The sequence below is a fragment of the Schistocerca gregaria genome, chromosome X (genome assembly GCF_023897955.1).
Source record: "Schistocerca gregaria isolate iqSchGreg1 chromosome X, iqSchGreg1.2, whole genome shotgun sequence".
Lineage (NCBI taxonomy): Eukaryota > Metazoa > Arthropoda > Insecta > Orthoptera > Acrididae > Schistocerca > Schistocerca gregaria.
This window is the reverse complement of record NC_064931.1, coordinates 706,023,327-706,043,442: the sequence shown is the minus strand read 5'-3', so window position 1 is coordinate 706,043,442 and position 20,116 is coordinate 706,023,327. Positions and strand designations below refer to the sequence as shown.

General features: G+C 45.3%; 1 protein-coding gene and 1 non-coding gene across 3 annotated transcripts in view; both read left to right on the top strand.

Annotated features, from left to right (window-relative positions):
- The window catches only part of LOC126299298 (tyrosine-protein phosphatase 99A), a 476,034-nt gene that overhangs the window by 35,436 nt on the left and 420,482 nt on the right, over positions 1–20,116 (top strand). The window lies entirely within an intron of this gene.
- On the top strand, positions 2,749–2,823 carry Trnat-ugu (transfer RNA threonine (anticodon UGU)). Its single transcript has one exon. It is a non-coding gene; the product is annotated as a tRNA-Thr (tRNA).

Genomic DNA, 20,116 nt, shown 5'->3' with positions numbered 1-20,116 from the left:
TGTCAGTGTGATCATGTGATGTATCTGACCCCAGGAATGTGTGAATAAAGTTTCCCCTTCCTGGGACAATGAATTCAAGGTGTTCTTATTTCAATTTCCAGGAGTGTATATTGTCCTAAGGACAAACACACACACCCATGCCCGAGAGAGGACTCGAACCTCCACCGGGGCCAGCCGCACAGTCCATGACTGAAGCGACCCCAGACCGCCCTGCTAATCCCGCGCGGCCTTGCCTGTTGCATTTGGTCGGTCAATACAGGGATGGTTAATGCTGTTTCTATATGTAAGTCGTTCCTTTTATGCATTTTGTTTCTGTCACGGGAACTGTTCTTGTAAATCACACCAGTTTCTGATGGATGCAACGTACAGACTGTTAAAATGTTAGGACTGTCACATATACTCATTGGAACGGGTGACACGCAACACATCATCGGAAGTTACCAGCAACTACTGAGGTGACACAAATTATGGAATACCTTCCGATATCGTGTCGGACCTCTTTTGCCGTGAGTAGTGCAACAACTCGACGTGGCATGGACTCAAGTCGTTGGGAGTCCCATATTGAAATATTGAGCCAAGCTGCCTCTATAGAGCCGTCCATAATTACGAAAGTGTTGCCATTACAGAATTTTGTGCACGAACTGATCTCTCGATTATGTCACATAAATGTCCGATGGGATCCATGTCGGGCGATCTGGTGCCCAAGTCATTTGCTCTGATTGTCCAGAATGTTCTTCAAACCAATCGCGAATAGTTGTGGTTCCGTGACATGGCGCATCGTCTTCCATAAATATTCCGTCGTTGTTTGGCTTCAAATGACCACCAGGTAGGCGAACGTAACCAATTCCGGTCAACGATCGCTTCAGTTGTACCAGAGAACTCAGTCCATTCCATGTAAACACAGCCCACACCATTATGGAGCCACCACCAGCTTCCGCAGTGCATTTTAGACAATTTGGATCTACATCTACATCCATACTCCGCAAGCCACCTCACGGTGTGTGGCGGAGGGTACCCTGAGTACCTCTATCGGTTCTCGCTTCTATTCCAGTCTCGTATTGTACGTGGAAAGAAGGATTGTCAGTATGCTTCTGTGTGGGCTCTAATCTCTCTGATTTTATCCTCATGGTCTCTTCGCGAGATATACGTAGGAGGGAGCAATATACTGCTTGACTCTTCGGTGAAGGTATGTTCTCGAAGCTTTAACAAAAGCTCGTATCGAGCTACTGAGCGTCTCTCCTGCAGAGTCTTCCACTGGAGTTTATCTATCATCTCCGTAACGCTTTCGTGATTACTAAATGATCCTGTAATGAAGCGCACTGCTCTCCGTTAGAGTTTCTCTATCTCTTCTATCAACCCTATCTGGTGCGGATCCCACACTGCTGAGCACTATTCAAGCAGTGGGCGAAAAAGCGTACTGTAACCTACTTCCTTTGTTGTCGGATTGCATTTCCTTAGGATTCTTCGCGTACTCTGTGTAAAATCGAACTGGTATCCCATCAGGACCAGCGGCCTTTCCTCTATTGAGCGATTTTAATTGTTTCTCTATCCCTCTGTCGTCTATTTCGATATCTACCATTTTGTCAACTGTGCGACAATCTAGAGAAGGAAGCACAGTGCAGTCTTCCTCTGTGAAACAGCTTTGGAAGAAGACATTTAGTATTTCGGCCTTTAGTCTGTCATCCTCTGTTTCAGTACCATTTTGGTCACAGTGTCTGGACATTTTGTTTTGATCCACCTACCGCTTTGACATAGGACCAAAATTTCTTAGGATTTTCTGCCAAGTCAGTACATAGAAATTTACTTTCGAATTCATTGAACGCCTCTCGCATAGCCCTCCTCATACCATGGCTTCGTGGGGTCTGCACCACACTCAGACCCTACCATCAGATCTTACCAACTGAAATAGATTCATCCGATCAGGGCTCTGTTCTCCAGTAATCTTGGGTACAACCGATATGGTCACGAAGCTAGGAGAGACGCTGCGGGTGATGTCGTGCTGTTAGCAAAGGCATTCACTTCGGTCGTCTGCTGCCGTAACTCATAATGCCAAATTCTGCCTCCCTGTCCTAACGGATGCGTTCGTCGTACGCCCCTGTTTGATTTCTGTGGTTATTTCGCACAATGTTTCTTGTTTGTGAAACAGGAATAGTATTCCATGCATCTGCCTACTGAGATCCTGTCATCAAAGAAGCCGTGTATGTACAGAGTCATTATAACGTTCCAGTTCCAAAAAGCAAAAAAACTGCTGAGAATGACATCAGATTTGAACGGAATGTTATCGAAAAACGGCGAAACGTTACGGAAAAGAAGAAAATTTTCCCACTAGGTGGCACTGCTTTGCGTCATCACGTAAAAGGGTTCGGCTAAATGTGACTGATGAATCGCAATAAGACGGCTGTGGTGCGAGTTCCACATTAAACCAAACGTACCGTGCAATGTGAATGAACGCACAAATTTGGTATTCAACAGTTATTGCACAGTTAGTTAGGTAAGCCCATCCACATCATATGGAAAACATCGGTTTGTAATTGTCCTTAGGCCGAAACCGACATAAAAAGCAACAATGAAATCGGCATTTAACTGTCGTCAGACTTTCGCAAGACACGTTCAATATGTTGTACACAGTTTTGTGCCACACGTTGAAATCGAGAAACACCGTGCTCCACAACAGATCGGAGTGGGCATGGGCACTACTAATGTAGCGTGTTGACAGTACGTTGGAAGTGTGGGTCTCACGGGGAGCGTGCCATCGGTGGCTCAGTCGGGTAGAGCGTCTGCCATGTAAGCAGGAGATCCTGGGTCCGAGTCCCGGTCGGGGCGCACATTTTCAACTGTCCCCGTTGCTATTCATCAACATCTGTAAGCAGCTAAAGATCTGGACTTTTTCATGCATCCATTCATGTCCATTGTGCATCCCGACGGACTTAGGCAGTTCCAGCAGGACAATGCGACACCCCACACGTGCAGAGTTGCTACAGAGTGGCTCCAGGAACACTCTTCTGTGTTTGAACACTTCCGCTGGCCACCGAACTTCCCAGACATGAACATTATTGAGATGTCTTGCAACGCGCTGTTCAGAAGAGATCTCTACCCTCTCGTACCGTTCAGGATTTGTGGACAAACATGTAGGATTCATGGTGTCAGTTTCCTCCAGCACTACTTCAGACAGTAGTCGAGTTCATGTCACGTCATGTTGCGCCTCTTCTGCTTGCTCGCGGGGGCCCTACACGATATTAGGCAGGTGTGCCATTTTCTTTGGCCCATCAGTGTAAATAAAGACAGAAATGTCTCACCTAGACGCTGCCTGGGATGCGCCTACTCGATGAAGTCCACGATTCCCAGTAAGCTTCGAAACGGGAGGGGCCGAGGATGATGGTCAGTTCAGCCTGGCACTCAGAGTATGTCCTCGCAACGACGGTCACCAGGAACGTCGGTTGCCGGTGGCTGTCGGAGGAGACTCGGAGACAGGTGCTAAGGGCGAGGGGGATCGGTGGACTGCAGGTGCGGCCGGCGTGAAGCCCGGGGTGGTAATTGGCCGCAGCACGGTCGGGCAGTAGCCTTAATAATCTTCCACGGACGTATACTCGCGTGGCGTCGGTAGGCACGTGACGTGGCGTGAGGAAGTCGTGCCCTGCGTATAGCGCTCTGGGCCGCGATAGCCAGGCTGCCTATCGGCGAGGTTGGCGCCACCGGACGCCGTGTGAAGCTACCAGGAAAACACCCCGAGCCTTGCGAGAGTAGGCTAGTACTACTCAGCCACGCTATTATTGCTCTTGGCCGTTATCGGAAACACAGGCTGACACTACAGTAAATAAGAGCAGCGGCGGCTAGGGAAAACACATAGTACTGTCAATGCGTTTAGGTCAGTTTATGCATATACTACCAACCTCGATAACGCGCTCACTCCCGATAAGACGACTGAAGTGCCTTCACCCCCAGGTGCAATAACGTTGTTGATAAAGAAAGACCTCGGTGACTTGTTAATGTAAACTCTTTAGTCGCGTCCTCCTGGAGGGTCAACAGCTACAATGCCTGCCCAGTACGCCCAAGAGGATGAAATACACTCATGCTCATAAATTAAGGATAATGCTGGTGGGCGGTTTGCGGGTTTAAATCACCTCGGGGTATGACCATGCGGTGCATTTGACCTGCGATCGTCGCACGTTGGCGCTGGCAGCAGTCAACATACACAGAGGTGTGTTGGTGCATGTCAGAGTGAGGTGCAGCGAATAAGCGTGCAAACGTTTTCAGACGTGCTAATGGTGACTGTGTTGGAAATGGCTCAAAGAACACACATTGATGACGTTATGAGGGGTAGAATACTAGTGCCACTGGAGGCTGGTCAAACACACACAGCAGGTCGTAGCACAGGCCCTCCATGTGCCACAAAATGTGATTGTAAGATGATGACAGCGATTCCAGCAGACAGGAAATGTGTCCAGGCGCTACAGTACGCGACGTCCACAGTGTACAACACCACAAGAAGACCGATATCTCACCATCAGTGCCCGCAGACGGCGACAGAGTACTCCAGGTACGCTCGGGACCTTACCACAGCCACTGGAGCACTTTTCTCCGGACGCACAGTCTACAGACGACTGAACAGACATGGCTTATTTGCCGGGAGTTCTGCAAGGTGCGATTCACTGACCCCTGGTCACAGGAGAGCCCGTAAAGCCTGGTGTCAAGAACACAGTACATTGTCTTTGGAACAGTGATCCCAGGTTAAGGTCAGGTATAGTCTGAACAGTGATTGTCGCCGGGTTTTCATCTGGCATCTGGCGTGAACCAGGAACCAGATACCAACACCTTAATGTCCTTGAAGGGGACCTGTATTGAGGTCGTGGTTTGATGGTGTGGGGTTGGATTATGATTGGTGCACGTACACCGCTGCGTGTCTTTGACAGAGGAACTGTAACAGGTCAGGTGAGCCGCGACGTCATTTTGCACCAGTATGTCCGTCTTTTCAGGGGTACAGTGGGCCCCACCTTCCTCCTGATGGCTGATGACACACGGCCCCACCGAGCTGCCATAGTGGAGGAGCACCTTGAAACAGAAGATATCAGGCGAATGGAGTGGCCTGCCTGTTCTCCAGACCTAAACTCCATTGAGCACGTCTGGGATGCTCTCGGTCGACGTATGGCTGCACGTCTTCAAATCCCTACGTCACTTCAGGACTTCCGACAGCGACTGGTGCAAGAGTGAGAGGCTATACCCCAGCAGCTGCTCGACTGCCTGATCCAGAGTATGCCAACCCGTTGTGCGGCCTCTATACGTGTGCATGGTGATCATATCCCATATTGATGTCGGGGTACATCCTCAGGAAACAGTGGTGTTTCGTAGCACATGTGCTTCGGGACGGTTTTCTCAACTTACCACCAATACCGTGGACTTAGAGATCTGTGTCGTGTGTGTTCCCTATGTGCCTATGCTATTAGCGCCAGTTCTGTGTAGTGCCACGTTGTGTGGCACCACATTCTGCAATTATTCTTAATTTATGAGCATGAGTGTACATGTACGAGAGGTCTTTAATAAGCAGTGCAACAGTGTTTTTTTTCTCGGCCGATTTCAGTTGAAAATAATGCGGAATTCATTGCGGGACATCATGGAATATTCCCGCTTTAGCACCTACAGTTTCATGAAGTTGCGATAGGCGGCGATGCTACACGTACCATTCAAAACGGCGTCTGTAACGGAGGTGCGTTCCAAACAGAGAGCTGGTATTGAGCTTCTTTTGGCGGAAATCCAGAGCAACGCAGATATTCATAGACGATTGTAGAATGTTTTTCGGAGACTGGCAGGGAACAAAAGAAATGTGAGTCGTTGGGCGAGGCGTCTGTCACCATCGCAGGTAGGTCGCGCAAACCTGTCCGATCTCCCGCGTGTTCTCGTGCCGCACCCAGATTGGAACGTGCAGATGTTCTCATTCGACATGATAGACGGATCACAAATACCTCGTTGCTGAACTGGACTTCTCTGTTGGTAGTGCTGACACTCGTCCACCAGTCGGGGTGTTCCTCACCGCCCAAGTGAAGAGCAACGAAGTACAGTCTGTGAGGAATTGCTTGTGCATTACGAGGCTTATCGTGACAATTTTTTGTAGACCATCATCACAGGCAATGAAACATGGGTTCATCACCCTGAATCGGAAACAAAACGGCAGTCTGTGGAGTGGCGCCACACCATCTCGCCTCTGAAGGAAAAAAGTTCATAGCAGCACCCTCAGCCGTTTAAGTCATGGCGACAGTCTTTTGGGACTCTGAAACGTTATTCTATTTGATGTCCTTCCTCATGGTGCAACGATAAACTCTGAAGTACACTACTGGCCATTAAAATTGCTACACGACGAAGATGACGTGCTACAGACGTGAAATTTAACCGATAGGAAGATGATGCTGTGATATGCAAATGATTTGCTTTTCAGAGCATTCACACAAGGTTGACCCCGGTGGCGTAACCTACAACCTGCTGACATGAGGAAAGTTTCCAACCGATTTCTCATAAACAAACAGCAGTTGACCGGCGTTGCCTGGTGAAACGTTGTTGTGATGCCTCGTGTAAGGAGGAGGAATGCGTACCATCACGTTTCCGACTTTGATAAAGGTCGGATTGTAGCCTTTGCGATTGCGGTTTCTCGTATCGCGACACTGCTGCTCGCGTTGGTCGAGATCGAATGACTGTTAGCAGAATATGGGATCGATGGGTTCAGGAGGGTAATACGGAACGCCGTGCTGGATCCCAACGGCCTCGTATCACTAGCAGTCGAGATGACAGGCATCTTATACGCATGGCTGTAACGGACCGTGCAGCCACGTCTCGATCCTTGAGGCAGCAGATGGGGACGTTTGCAAAACGATACCCTTTTGCACGAACAGTTCGACGACGTTTGCAGCAGCATGGACTATCAGCTCGGAGACCATGGCTGCGGTTACCCTTGACAATGCATCACAGACAGGAGCGCCTCGGAGCACGAATGGCAAAACGTCATTTTTTCGGATGAATCCAGGTTCTGTTTACAGCATCATGATGGTCGCATCCGTGTTTGGCGACATCGCGGTGAACGCACATTGGAAGCGTGTATTCGTCATCGCCATATTGGCGTATCACACGGCGTAATGGTATGGGGTGCTATTGATTGCACGTCTCGGTCACCTCTTGTTCGCACTGACGACACGTTGAACAGCGGACGTTAAATTTCAGATGTGTTACGACCCTTCATTTGATCCCTGCGAAACCCTACATTTCAGCACGATAATGCACGACCGCATGTTGCAGGTCCTGTATGGGCCTTTCTGGATACAGAAAATGTTCGACTGCTGCCCTGGCCAGCACATTCTCCAGATCTCTCACCAATTGAAAACGTCTGTTCAATAGTAGCCGAGCAACTTCCTCGTCACAATACGCCAGTCAATACTCTTGATGAACTGTGGTATCGTGTTGAATCTGCATGGGCAGCTGTACCTGTACACGCCATCCAAGCTCTGTTTGGATCAATGCCCAGTCGTATGAAGGCCGTTATTACGGCCAGAGGTGGTTGTTGTGGATACTGATTTCTCACGATCTATGCACCTGCGTGAAAATGTAATCGGATGTCAGTTCTAGTATAATATACTTGTCCAATTAATACCCGTTTATTATCTGCATTTATTCCTGGTGTAGCAATTTTAATGGCCAGTAGTGTACTACCGCCAGTAAACTGAAGAAACTAATTCCGCGTAATTGTGGCCACAAAAATGCAAAGGAACTTCTCCTCCGTGCAGACCTCATTCAGATCTGCGCGTCCGAAAGGAGCTCACAAAACCTCATTGGACTGTTCTTCCTAATCCATTTTAGAGTCTGGGTCTGACACCTTCAGACTTCCATCTGTATGGCTCAGTAAAGGACGCCCCCTTCGGGAAGCAGTACGCGGACGATTGGGAGGTTATTGATGTAGTAAGACTTGGTCTGCGACGGCGACCAGTAGGGTGGTACCATACGGGCATACGGGCCCTCCTAGTAAGGTGGTGTAAGGCTGTCACACTGAACGGAGGTTATGTTAAAAAATATGGTTTTGTAGCCATAAGAGAGAGGAATAATATGGTGTATTGGATTCCTGAATAAAACAAGCCTGATTCCAGAAAAGTGTTGCATTATTTATTGAACGCACCTCGCATCTTAAACTTGTTTGTCTCCGCACCGTCATTTCGAACAGTATGTTCAATTTCACGTGATCAGTGGAGCCGGTCGTGGTGGCCGGGCGGTTGTAGGCGCTACGGTCTGGAATCGCGCGACCGCTACGGTCGACGGTTCGAATCCTGCCTCGGGCGTGGATATGTCTCATGTCCTTAGGTTAGTTAGGTTTAATTAGTTCTAAGTTCTGGGGAACTGATGACCACAGAAGTTAAGACACATAGTGCTCAGAGCAATTTGAACCATTTTGATCAGTGGAGGCGTGCACAAACATCGGTTGAGTTTCGCTTGTGGAGAGATTTACGTTGCCATCTATACTTTTTCAGCAAAGGTATGTGACATGTGCAACCACCGACGTACTCTTTGTCGACATTTTATGACAAGAAATCGTACCCATAGCATGCGGGTTCTTGTACACAAACCAACAAATACGGCACTAAAGTTTTAGTAATTTGTTTTCCAGTATGGCAAGTGTTGGTTTTGCCTGAGGCAAAGAAAGTTCTTTTGCGTCGTATTGGTTCATGTATTGAAAATTCTACGTGAGCTATTCTGTTGTTCATTTTTGGGAATTCTCCAAAACGTTACACTCCTCGTTATTACGTCACAAATATCTACCCGCTCGAATTCCATCGTGATGTTCTCGTACCCTGTGAGAACGGATTCGTCGTCATTCTCTACAGTTCAATTTATCTGTCATTACAGTTACCTAGGAACTATGGAGCACTCTACGGATCCTTGACTGTTCTTCCTTCCTTTGATATTTCCCTCTGTCATATATATATATTAGGGTGTTACAAAAAGGTACTGCCAAACTTTCAGGAAACATTCCTCACACACAAAGAAAGAAAATATGTTATGTGGACATGTGTCCGGAAACGCTTACTTTCCATGTTAGAGCTCATTTTATTACTTCTCTTCAAATCACATTAATCATGGAATGGAAACACACAGCAACAGAGCGTACCAGCGTGACTTCAAACACTTTGTTACAGGCAATGTTCAAAATGTCCTCCGTTAGCGAGGATACATGCATCCACCCTCCGTCGCACGCAATCCCTGATGCGCTAATGTAGCCCTGGAGAATGGTGTCTTGTATCGCAGCCGTCCACAATACGAGCACGAAGAGTCTCTACATTTGGTACCGAGGTTGCGTAGACAAGAGCTTTCAAATACCCCCACAAAGAGGGTTGAGGTCAGGAGAGCGTGGAGGCCGTGGAATTGGTCCGCCTCTACCAATCCATCGGTCACCGAATCTGTTGTTGAGAAGCGTACGAACACTTCGACAATGTGCAGGAGCTCCATCGTGCATGAACCACATGTTGTGTCGTACTTGTAAAGGCACATGTTAGCAGCACAGGTAGAGTATCCCGTATGAAATCATGATAACGTGCTCCATTGAGCGTAGGTGGACGAAACTAAAATGAGCTCTAACATGGAAATTAAGCGTTTCCGGACACATGTCCACATAACATCTTTCCTTTCTTTGTGTGTGAGAAATGTTTCCTGAAAGTTTGGCCGTACCTTTTTGTAACACCCTGTATAAAGTGACAATCCGGAACTTAAGTCTCACGTGTGTGTCACAGAAAAGGGAGGATGGAGTGCCCATTTCATGCCTGGTCTTCATCTCAAGGAGGCAACGATTCTCCCCAATCCGTGTGTTCTTTTTATAGCCGGATTCCTGCAGCGCGGGAGACACTTTGAGAAGCGCCGCCTTGCAGCACTCCAGGGGTGAACGGAAAAGACGGAGAGAGGACGAGAGCGAGACACTACATCAGCGCCGTTTGATCCTGACTCCTATACGTAAATCAGCGTTTCCCGGTGGTACTCACCACCTTGCCAGCAAACTTCTCAGAACCGAAGCAATCCCTCAAGATTGCGAATTTCTGAAGACGTCAGACCAATTCGACCGTTGCTGAAGAACCTCTCGATGGGTGACAAGGAAAGGGTTAAGCATAAGGTACAGATCATAAGCAAATAGCTGGATCGGCATTCGAATTCAGATCTAATTATAGATAAATGAGGTGTTTTGACGACGCTCAGCACAACAAATTGCTTAACCCTTTCAGTACCGACGTATTTTTCATAACGCGCAATGCGAGGGGGAACGGGGACACTGTGCCCACCACAAAATTTTTTATAATTAAGATTTCTTTAATTTTTATTGACCTTTATTAACAAAACATTGTATAAAGGACTATTGATGTTTGATAAAGGTCTAGAAACAGCAAATTTCTTTTAACACTCACTACAAAAACGCTTTTGGTATTTTTCGCTTTTTCCATCATTTAAGTTTATTTAGTCTTATATCCTTCAGCAGTATCTTTTAACGTTGGTAGGAAAAGTCATTACAGAGTTATTAAGAACACTTCAATGGACTACAAAATATTGTTGATATTTTAAGTTAAATACAGCAGTTTACATAGCATAGTTTCTGGGATCACTTATTCGTCACTTTCTTCGGAAACGTCGTCACACTTGGAACATAAAATAGTTTTCTTGGTGTGTTTACTGCATCTGTATCTCTTACAGTTGTTACAGTTTCCGCGTATCTCGTGGTCGTGCGGTAGCATTCTCGCTTCCCACGCCCGGGTGCCCGGGTTCCCGGGTTCGATTCCCGGCGGGGTCAGGGATTTTCTCTTCCTCGTGATGGCTGGGTGTTGTGTGCTGTCCTTAGGTTAGTTAGGTTTAAGTAGTTCTAAGTTCTAGGGGGCTGATGACCACAGATGTTAAGTCCCATAGTGCTCAGAGCCATTTGAACCATTTTTGTTACAGTTCATTGTTGTTCTGTTCACTGTATTGTACTAACTGATTTTGACTGCCTTTCACGACAAGCACAAATGACATTCCCCCTTTCTTCTTCAGCTTCCTTTGCAGCGAACTTCTTCTTGACGTCGTGCCCGAGAATACCTCCAGTTGCAGAAACCACATACTTCTGGAGTCCTCTAATATTCGTAGCCCTTTCTTCAATGTATCGTTTCGTGATCTGCAGTACCAATTCTTGAAGGAAAAGCCTTCGCTTATTAGATTTTGTCTTATTCCACTCTATGAAGTTGAGCAGAAAGAGTGTATGTCTACAAGAACATCACCATTTGATCGATTGTGTCAACGCCACCTTTCGTCTCATTATATCAGTTTATGACTGTTTTGTTCGTAGTGTCAATAGGTGAACCAATTGCAGCGTCGTAACGTAGAGTCGATAGCTACAGAAGGTTTACTGTTTTCTTGTTTGTGTTTTTTTTTTCACAGGGGATATACGAAACAAATGTGATTGGAATATTTCCAGTACTAGAATCACTGAAAGCAAATTTACTGGAACATAATTGTCTTTTTGAGATCTCTTTCCGTTCTTGAGGTTAGCTTGTGATTCCTCCATATATCGTCGGCCAAATCAATTGAAGAGTAATATCTGTCTATTGTGACATTATGTATAGGAACGACCAGGCGCTTCATTAAAGATACAGCTGAATCTGACTGATGTGCACTATTATTTTACTTGAGAACATACCTGGTTTTAGAGTCTGTTTTGTAACGGTCATTCACTTTTCTCTTCTGGTGTGGCAATCTCGTAGTGATGCGGTGGGGTGCCTCCATTTCCGTGCCTCTCCTGGTCACTGCTCACAAATTCTCACTGACATTGCAGTATCTTGGAAAGTTAAGTGACCGTTACACAACATTCTCGTGTAAACATCAGTCCAGCTTCCAAAGTGACATCACCTCGTACTAAATTTTCTCTTCTTCCACATGATGACCACAGCATTCACGAAGAGACTACGTAAAATCTGTATGGCCTTAATTTAAAGTTGTTTTAGTAATGCCATTTAGCCTGAAGATGAGATTAACCTCAAAACATGTCGCTAAATAAATAAGTAATACAATAGTTGGAAGTTTGTGACAGGTAGGGGTAATTAAAAAAAACCTTTACATACTTCTTAAGACAGTCACGGTCGAAAAATAGTCAAAGTGGCTTCAAATTCCTAGAAACTTCTTTCGAAGCACAAATTACAAATATTCCTCAGCCGCATAAATACACTATTGGCCATTAAAATTGCTGCACCAAGAAGAAATGCAGATGATAAACGGGTATGCATTGGACAAATATAGTAGAACTGGCGTGTGATTTCATTTTCAACGAATTTGGGTGAATAGATCCTGAGAAATTACTACCCAGAGCAACCACATGGCCGTAATAACGGCCTTGATACGCCTGGGCATTGACTCAAACAGAGCTTCGATGGCGTGTACAGGTACAGCTGCCCATGCAGCTTCAACACGATACCACAGTTCATCAACAGTAGTGACTGGCGTATTGTGACGAGCCAGTTGCTCGGACACGATTGACCAGAAGTTTTCAATTGGTGAGAGATCTGGAGAATGTGCTGGCCAGGGCACATTCGAAAATTTCTGAATCCAGAAAGACCCGTACATGACCTGCAACATGCGGTCGTGCATTATCGTGCTAAAATGTAGGGTTTCGCAGGGATCGAATGAAGGGTAGAGCCACGGGTCGTAACACGTCTGAAATTTAACGTCCACTGTTCAAAGAGGCGTCAATTCGAACAAGAGACGTGTAACTAATGGCACCACATACTATCACGCCGGGTGATACGGCAGTATGGCGATGACGAATACACGATTCCGATGTGTGTTCACCGCAATGTCACCAAACACGGATGCGACCATCATGATGCTGTATAGAGAACCTGGATTCATCCGAAAAAATGACGTTTTGCCATTCGTGCACCCAGGTTCGTCGTTGAGTACACCATCGCAGGCGCTCCTGTCTGTGTTGGCGGCGCCAAGGGTAACCGCAGCTATGGTGTCCGAGCTAATAGTCCATGCTGGTGCAATCGTCGTCGAACTGTTCGTGCAGATGGTTGTTGTCTTGCAAACGTCCCCATCTGTTGACCAGGGATGGAGACGTGGCTGCACGATCCGTTACAGCCTTGCGGATAAGATGCCTGTCATCTCGACTGCTAGTGATACGAGGCCGTTGGGATCCAGCACGGCGGTCCGTATTACCCTCCTGAACCTACCGATTCCATATTCTGCTAACAGTCACTGGATCTCGACCAACGCGAGCAGCAATGTCGAGATACGATAAACCGCAATCGCGATAAGCTACAATCCGACCTTTATCAAAGTCGGAAACGTGATGATACGCATTACTCCTCCTTACACGAGGCATCACAACAACGCTTCACCAGGCAACGCCGGTCAACTGATGTTTGTGTATGAGAAATCGGTTGGAAACGTTCCTCATGTCAGCAAGTTGTAGGTGTCGCCACCGGCGCCAACGTTGTGTGAATGCTCTGAAAAGCTAATCATTTGCGTATCACAGCGTCTTCTTCCTGTCGGTTAAATTTCGTGGTGTAGCAGTTTTAATGGCCAGTAGTGTATTTATCGAGTATAGGTAAAATGAAGGAAATAACACTGTACATACACGCACATCCACGCTTCAGCCGTGGTAAGAAACTTTAATGTAAGGTACAGTAATTAAAAAAGTACCGTCTACCTCACAACGCGGTGATTCGCCGAGTACAGATGTAGATGTGCAGTCTATCCGTTCTTCCGGACTTGTCTGTTAGTTGCTCGCGAACAAGGCCGCAGCCCTTCCGAAAGCTGCCCTGTTGCGAGAGGTAGCGAGCGCGCGCCGCGCCGGCAACAAGGAAGTAGCAATTGGTGCTCACCGAGTGCACACTTGCAGGGCGCCCCCCGCGTCCTGCTTTCACTGTGTAATTTCCCAAAACACCGACTTTTAAACCCGCGGTGAATTATTCATTCTACGAACGCTTTCCTGGACTTATTTATACATAAAAATGCACGAGACGTAGGAGGTACACAATCTTCCTTAAAATATGTTGCTTTATTAACACGTAGAACGGAAATAACTGACAGACGACGGTAAGTAAAGGGGGGGAGTGCAGAGAAAACTTGACAGGGACGGCGAAGGTTGGGAATTGCAAAAACCCGAGCACGACGCTAGCCCAGGTTTAATCTAAGATACCGGCTGATCAAAAAGTCAGTATAAATTTGAAAACTTAATAAACCACGGAATAGTGTAGATAGGTACAAATTGACACACATGCTTGCAATGACATGGGGCTTTATTAGAACAAAAAAAAAAAAACCATGTTGCTACACGCGTGAAAGATCTCTAGCGCGCGTCGTTTCGTGATGATCGTGTGCTTGGCCTCCCAGGTCCCCAGACCTCAGTCCGTGCGATTATTGGCTTTGGGGTTACCTGAAGTCGCAAGTGTATCGTGATCGACCGCCGTATCTAGGGATGCCGAAAGAAAACATCCGACGCCAATGCCTCACCACAACTCCGGACATGCTTTACAGTGCTGTTCACAATATTATTCCTCGGCTACAGCTATTGTTGAGGAATGATGGTGGACATATTGAGCATTTCCTGTAAGGAACATCATCTTTGCTTTGTCTTACTTTGTTGTGCTAATGATTGCTATTCTGATCAGATGAAGCGCCATCTGCCGGACATTTTCTGAACGTTTGTATTTTGTTGGTTCTAATAAAACCCCATATCATTCCAAGCATGTGTGTCAATTTGTACCTCTCTATCTTCATTATTCCGTGATTTATTCGGTTTTCAAATTTATACTGACTATTTGATCACCCGGTATTTCCTAGACAAATCGGACACAGTCTCGACCATATTTTTGCGGGTACTTCTCTTAGCACTAAAGCTACATGACGTACTTTCTATTGAAGATTTAAGTTTCATCTTCGTCGATTTCACTGCAGGCTTTATGTATATTGTCTGATTGAGAGTATCTAGCCAACAATTAGTGAACATTAGAGGTGGCAAAAAATAACCTAACTGATAGAAATACCCGTTTACCGAAAAGTAACAGTTACTGCGATAACCGTTCCTCTGATACAGGCAGATATTTCAGTAACTGTCTAATGTCAACAGTGCCTCGCGCCATCTGTTGACCGAAGATCGTACTACGCTTTCCCGTCAACTCATCGGAGATCTGGCTAGGAACTAGGGAGACGAAGACCATTTGGAAGGCGTTCTATAGCCCATGGGAATAACTGTGAGACTGTGCGCCATCTGTTGGTAAGAACTGTGTACTATATCATGCGCTGTCGTTACTTTTAGCACAAACAATTAAATAAAGTTAATGTCCGAGCGGTGGCTGATAGGAGCTGCAGTACAGGCTTTAACAAGTACGGTCATTCCCTTAAGCCACCGCCTCATATGTCAATTTAGCTTGGACGGGCTGTATAAAGAGAGGTACCATAAGGAATTCGAGCGACTATGGAAATAAGTCAGAGATCGGTATTTTCCTCTGGCAGTTATCGTTATTGGCTCATAGTTCTCTCTCTCTCTCTCTCTCTCTCTCTCTCTCTCTCTCTCTGGCAGTTATCGGGCTACCATTACAGGTTACCTGGAAGTTGGTAACGGAATAACTGTGTATCTGTGTTCCTGATACAGTGACTCCAGTGATATTTCAGAGACGATAGTTACTGGAGCGAACAAATATTTACATACTTCTTCGGAAATAGCCGCTGGCCATCGCGAATGACAAATAACATGTCAGAAAGTATAACATAATACAGTTGAATATAATAATTATTATCCTCATCATTTGTCAGGAGATTGTCAAAATATGTGAATATATCACAGTAACTGCTAATATTTACAGAATTGATACGCTGTCAGAATAAAACACAGTTACACACTTTTAATAAATTTATCATATACAGAATACCCGATCTTGACTTGCAACCAAGTGCTGTCAAAACTGAAATATAGCAGAATTTTTACCTAAGCTGGTATATCAGTCTCTGTTACGATATTCATCTACAGAGTAGAAGGAGGGGTCAATGGAAGCGTCTGATTCCACCCGTCTGCTTCGACGTAAAGGTGTTGTGGTGTGTGAATGTCATTACGGCACGGTGTTTATGAGTTAGTTTTGTGTGTGTGTGTGTGTGTGTGTGTGTGTGTGTGTGTGTGTGTGTGTGTGAGGGGGGGGGGGGAGGGGGCCGCCGGAATTTGCTGGTGGTAATTAATTTTTTTTTCTAGCTGTGATGTTTTGTGTATTTATGGAGTATAGAATGTGATTTAATTTATGTAGAGATGATTGATGTGTGGACTTTTGGGATTGTGGTTGTATTATTCGCAGTTGTAGGTGTTGGTTTTTTGGCATCAGTAGCTGTTGTGGACCTTTATAGGTCACCGGAAATGTCCGATTCTCATTTTCATAGTTGTATGTGTTGATGTTTTAGTATCGTCATTTGAGGTTAACCTATGTAGGTCAAGGGAAATGTCCGATTCCAATTTTCGTACTTTTAGTTGTGGGTATTGATGTTTTGGTATGGGCCCCTATGGTCGACCTAAATTGTTCAAGGGAAGTGTCCGGTTACTTGTTGGCAGTTTATTGAAAATGCATGTTCCTGAATATTGGACGCCTTTTGGACCAAGATAAGTGATCTTAGGTCTTTATGTAGATTGCTGTTCCCATTTCTAGTACTGATATTATGTATCGAGCTATTGGTTGGAAATACTTGTAACAAATTCCATTAAGGAATAAATATACTAGGAAGCAGTAGTTAGAATACAAAGTTCCTTGAACAGGTTCCTACATGATGTTCTTGAATTTATGCCACAAACGATTTTCATTACACGCTTTTACATGCGAAAAACTTTTGCTACGTTTGATAAGTTAACACAGAATATGCTCCCTTATGAAATAATAGAGTGAAAAAATGTGGTATGCCCTTCCCAACTGAATTTATTATCGAGTTGTAGTCCCAGAAATGTAACACTGTCAACCTTTTCGATCTGCATGTCTTCATATGTTATAAACATGCTGTAGCTGGAGAAATCGAGCAGTTTCCAAATCTGACATAAAACTTGGATTGGCGTACTCACACTTTCCCCAATAGGACTAGCTTTTTCAGCACAGGAGTAAACGAATCTGTCACATTGCGTATATTTTTTGTTGTATTACAAGGCTGTACACTTTATTTTATTATGTGAGCAGCACAATAAATTAAACTTCGAATTTAACCTACAGTACTCAGTTTACATATTACTTCACACTTAAAAACGCACGTTGTTAACATTTTACTTAAACAGTGCTGTGGCGAAGTTCTGCGTACTTTGTCGCAGCTGCGAAGATAATATTTCTAATAGCGACCGATAACCTACAAACATATAATATGAAACACTAATAATCGTTCTAACATCAACTAAAATGTACCCGGAGTTAATAAGTTAAGGTTATGACACGATTCATACGACATTTCTGCCATTTCACACTACTCGCAGTTATACTGATAACTAAACTGATGGATTCCAACTATTTCGTTATTTAACTGTAGTCCCTCGGAGTATTCGGTATTCGCTAGCGAAAAATAGCTTGGCAGTTATTAATAACCGTTAACGATAACGGTTATCAAAGAATAACTGGAACTGTGATAACGGTTACTCCAGAATAACCGTTTGGCCCACCTCTAGTGAACATTACTCTCGGGTATGTCCACCCTTCGGCTTTAGGACGTGTTGGACTGTGCTGGGTACAGTTGGACTGACGTGACAATGTCTCTGGAGGAAAGGTAGACCATTCTTCCTCAAGAGTCGAAACCAGAGGAGGTAGTGATGTTGGAAGCTGTGGTGTAGAGCGGAGTCGACGTTCTAATGTATTCCAAAGAATTTCCATAGAGTTCAAGTCGGGACTCTGAGGAAGCCGGTCCATTTCAGGAACTTTATTGTCCACGGACTGTTGCCTGACAGACTGCTTTACGACGGAGTGCATTGTCATGCTCATACAGTCAAATGGTTCAAATGGCTCTGAGAACTATGGGATGTAACATCCCAGGTCATCAGTCCCCTAGAACTTACAACTACTTAAACGGAACTAACCTAAGGACATCACACACGTCCATGCCCGAGGCAGGATTCGAACCTGCGACAGTAGCGGTCGCGCGGTTCGACTGAAGCGCCTAGAACCGCTCGGCCACACCGGCTGACCTTCATACAGTCGTCTCGGAAGTGTTCCTCAACTTTATGCAATACACAATGCTATAAAATATGTTCATAGCCTTCCGCATCTGGCATTTGTTTAAGCACGATAGGGGGAACACATCCTAACCACGAAACACACCCCAATACCGTAATACCACGTCATCCGTACTTCACTGTTGGCTCTACACATTTTGGCAAGTAACGATCTCGAACCATTCGCCAAACCTAACACTTCCATCGGATTTCCAGAAGGTGTAGCGTGATTTATCACTCCAAATCATCCATTTCCAGTCTTCCACTACCCAGTGGGGTCGCTCTTTACACCACCTCAAACGTTGCTTAGCACTGACTACAGAAATATTTGGCTGATAAGAAGCTGTCCGACCATTGTACCCCATCCTTTTTAACTCCCTACGCATAGTCATTGTGCCACCTGGACTGCTGGTAGCATTTTGGAACATACGATTGCTTCTTTCCACTGACGTCGTGCGACTTTTTACTATCAACCTCTGCACTTCTCGACGTCTGCTATCAGTGAGTACATGAGGTCTACCTGGTCTTGGTTTAGCTGTCTTCGTCCTTCGCGTTTTCACTTCAGTCACCTCACCAACAATAGACTTGGGCAGCTTTAGAAGGATTGAAGTGTCCCTGATAGATTTGTTACTCACGACACATCCGATGAATAGCCCATGTTCGAAGTCACTCAGCCATGCTGCTGCTGATGATGCTGCTGCTGATTATGGTTTGCGGGGCGCTCAACATCAGCGCCCATTTAACTTCCCAATCTGTCCATTTGCAGCCTCGCCACTTCCTAAATGATGATGTGATGAGGACAACACCAAACACCCAGTCTCCGGACGGAGAAAATCCCCGACCCGACTGAGAGAGCTCCCCTGAGCAAACGATTCTGCTGGTACGGCTTCTGTACTGATAACACAGTACTCCCAAACTCCTTTTATACTAGTGGATTCCCTTTTAGTGGTCAATTCCGTATTAAATAGAGGTATCCGGATACTTTTAATCAAGTAGTGTATATATTAGACCAATAACAGAATCCTGGGGCGGAACTACTTAGTCGAAGTGATCCGTGAGTATCAGAAAATTTCAACTTTTCCGTTGATCCGCTGAGTAATAAAAAAATCCAAGCAGGATCGTTCGTGTAAACCACTTAGTCCCTTGAAAATACTTACACAAGGTGCTACATTCACTGAAACGAAACCTTTGCATAAATTTCTGACGTCTCTTATTCGAGCAAACTCAGTGTTGTAATGTTGGCGATATTTGTCACTGAAACTAGTTTTGGGGAATAAACAAATAAATAAATAAATAAATAACAAGTGTTTTGCATCAAGGCAGATCCACAATCCCATATTCCTGTTTTTGTATGCAAACACGTACCAATGGAAGAGTTTAAAGATAAAATTATTATTAACATAGCCTGCATTCATAACAGAACCATATAAATGTATAAATCACGTCGGCTTCTGTGAATCTGTGGCGTTTCGTGTCCCCATAACCTCATGATGCACTCTACAGCGTAAGCCAAACGATGATTTGTAGGCTCTCGCATTTCACTGGCAAGATGTTTGCTTCGTAACTTTCGGCTTCATCTTTCCCACAGCTGAGCTATTTACTTCAGATTGGCACATTTGGCAATATCCATTATCTATGAAGGACTGTAATGTGCACCCCGCCACTGCGCCACACGCAGTTATTATTATAATGGTAACACCGTGTATGTTACTCTTTAGTCATGTTTAGCGAATTTTACTTGTTGACAGTCATCCCACAGAATCATTGTGTCATTAACTGGCGATTTCCGCAAATTACCGTTGTAACATGTTTAATCTTCGTACATCCATGGTTGAAGTGGAGGACAGTCGGACGTCAGCTGGTATAAATTTATATTAAAAATGAAGAAATTCCTCCAGCTGTAGTTAATGTGTCGAT